The 3,198-nt window shown below is 36.4% G+C and overlaps 1 long non-coding RNA gene across 1 annotated transcript; it reads right to left on the bottom strand.

Moving 5' to 3' along the window:
- Positions 1–123: 123 nt before the first annotated feature.
- Positions 124–1,534, bottom strand: LOC106883104 (uncharacterized). The gene is made up of 2 exons (XR_001411073.2): positions 1,468–1,534; positions 124–254 (listed from the first exon to the last, which is right to left on the bottom strand). It is a non-coding gene; the product is annotated as an uncharacterized LOC106883104 (long non-coding RNA).
- Between the last annotated feature and the right edge of the window lie 1,664 nt (positions 1,535–3,198).

Raw genomic sequence — 3,198 nt, forward strand, 5'->3', positions numbered from 1 at the left:
TAGGTGTCGCGGGGCCGGTATTTGCCCGACGCTGCAGCCTCATTGCATACACTGCTGGCACTGGTTGATGAGGACGAGGACGAACCAGTCGAGGAAGTCGTGTTGTTGTTGTTGTTGCTGCTGTTGTTGTTTGTGGTGGTTGTCGTGGTTGAGCCACACAGGCCCTGGTCGATGTGACTGACTGACTTCCGTCGGCAAGGAGGACTTTCCAGCTCCAGGTCCGAGCCATCTCCAGTGTCATCTGTTGCTGAATCCTACAAGTAAAGGGGAGAATATAAGACTTTGTTAGCATCAGAAGAATCTAGAGCTTATTCTATTTCATTTTTGTTTCTGGTCTGCAAGACACCTGATGTGAATTTGTGTTAGGAACAAATTTTGTTGTGTCTATGGAAAGAGTTTTACTGCCTTACGATAACACACTCACCAATTCAATTTCCACTCATCTATTTATTTATTCCAGAAAACTTTGTTATTGCTGTATTTGTGACTGTATCAATGGAGTTTGACTCTAAATAAATGAGTGGAAATTGAACTGGCCAGTGTGTTATATTAAGGCACTACAACTCTCCTCAGGCACAACAAGAATTTCAAGGTTACTCAAAGTTTTGCTGTAAACATTTTTGCCATACAAAAATAATTCACTGCAAAACATTTCATTTGAAGTGACCTCAACACATTTGTTTAATATGTGACATTGAATAAACACTTGATTATTTAATGTTTTTTTTATAACTGTTTATCATTCTGTTTATTTTCAAACATTTGAATAAAGATGCCTAATTTAATGTTTCTACAAAATCTTTCATCACTCTGTTTTATATTTTTAAATATTTGAATAGACTTGCTCATTTAATGCTTTTATAAAACTTTTCATCATTCATATTTTATATATATAATTTTTGGAATAGCATGTAAGTAACCACTTTACAGAAGGAAGTGGAGTCCTTTTTATCTGCAGAACTCCTCTTTGCATAAGATTAATATAAGAATAATGAAATACAAGGATTTAGGATATCAGGCTTTAATATCCTACATCCTCATGTTATATTATTTATATATATATATTTTGTGTAGGTAGTTATGGTAAATCCCAGCTGTTGCCTCTCTCTCTTTTCTATTTGTGCTGGTCCTGATCATTGTTTAAATATAAACAATTCATCGAAATGTAAAATTTGTATTATTTAATTTCTCTGTCTGAAGAATTTCCAACAGGAAATTCCTTACATGTCCACCTAACATTACAATTTTGTAACACCTATTAGCAAATGAAACATGTGTAATGGTGAATAAATAACAGCAAAAAATTTAAATTTCCTATGTTGTTTACACACACAACACTCACTGACCTACCCATGTGTTTGACAAGCAGAAAGAGGGCTGTTCAGGGAGAATTTGACTGTGATGAAGCTGACAGATGAAGACAGAAATAATAAAATAGGGAGGAGAGGAATGAGGGGGGATACTTACTTGTAGTTTTACTCGCTTGGGTCTTGGGCCTTTTTTGTGTGGGAGGACATCTTTGTCAGTCTGACTGTAATAGGGAAAAATAAGATATCTTTGGTTTAGTAAAGGACCACATACAAAAGTAAAGAAATGAGAAAGGGGAAGAGAGCAGGAGAGAGAGAGAGAGAGAGGGAGAGAGAGAAAACAATAGGGAAAGAGGGAAAGGAAAAGTAGAGTCATTATATATATATATATATCATCATTTAATGTCCATTGTCCATGCTGGCATGGGTTAGACAGTTTGACCAGCAAGCCGAGGGGCTGCACCAAACCCCAATCTGATTTGGTATGGCTTCTACAGCTGGATGCCCTTCCTAATGCCAACCACTCTGAGAGTGTAATGGGTCCTTTTACATGCCACTGGCACAGGTGCCAGTTGTGTGACACCAGTATCTGCCACGACTACAATTTCACTTTCCTTGATGGGTCTTTTTTTCAAGCATGGCATATTGTCAAAGGTCTCAGTCATTTGTCATTGACTCTATGAGGCCCAATATTTAAAGGGTGCTTTTTATATGCCACCAGCACAAGTGTCAGTGTGTGATACCAACAATGGCCACGACTGCAATTTCACTTGGCCTGACAGATCTTCTCAAGCATGGCATATTGCCAAAGGCCTCGGTCATTAGTTCATTGTCTCCATAAGATCATGCTTCACCACATATATAATAGTATGTAAGATGTGCATTTTTATTTCTAAATGTGTAGCAGGAATATTTAGTAATAAAAACCCAGGTCACTATATCTAATGTAAAATAACTATACAACTCAAGAATACAATTCCAATTCCCTTGACTATTAGCAACGGCATCAAAAAATCTGACCATTCAAAACTTTATGTGGAACTGGATCTAACAACAATTTCATCTTTGATAACAAACATAGGTGTAGGCATGGGTGTGCGGTGAGAAGCTTGCTTCCCAAGTATATGGTTCTGGTTTGTGTGTGTGAGTGTATCTGTATATCTTTCAGCATTTAGACAATGCAACAGAGACTTTAAAAAGTGACTTTTACTTTGAAAAGAAGGGGAGGAGAAAAAGTTGTTGGGAGAGAGAGAACTAGAGTGAGAGAGATATATAGATAGATAGACAGGTAGTGTGGTCATCATAGTAACAAACAAGTTTTGATTAAAAACATGGAAATTTTAAGTGGAAATCTATCAACACAACATAACTTCAAAAAAAAAAAAAAAGGCTTTCACTATACAACAATATAGGGTTATTCTTTTGGGTATGTGTATTTCTGCATGCCTTTCAACATACACACACAACATACAGGCATATATATATACAATGTATATATTTGGGCATTTAATATAAAAATTCAAATTTTCAAATCTATGTTCCAAAATTTTGGCCATGACTGTAGATGTTGAAAAAACAACTTTCATTGTTGAGAGAGAGAGAGAGAATAAAAATTTGTTTGAAGTAACAAAAAAACATGCTGTTGTTGAGCAAATCAATGTGGTCATTGTAGTAGGCTTCTGTAGAAGAAGCTATTTCATTCTGACTGGGTCATTACTCGGCAGCATAGTGACAGTTACAGACTAGTAAATATTATAGAGCCCAGGTTATTGATAGCAATACTGATAATAGGATAGTAATGGTGGTGCTGGTTGTGGTAGCGATTACAGTGCTTGGAGCAGTACTAAGAGTAATATGTGTGGTGGTGATGGTCATGTTAGTGGTGATAATA

This window comes from Octopus bimaculoides, chromosome 29, assembly GCF_001194135.2.
Source record: "Octopus bimaculoides isolate UCB-OBI-ISO-001 chromosome 29, ASM119413v2, whole genome shotgun sequence".
Lineage (NCBI taxonomy): Eukaryota > Metazoa > Mollusca > Cephalopoda > Octopoda > Octopodidae > Octopus > Octopus bimaculoides.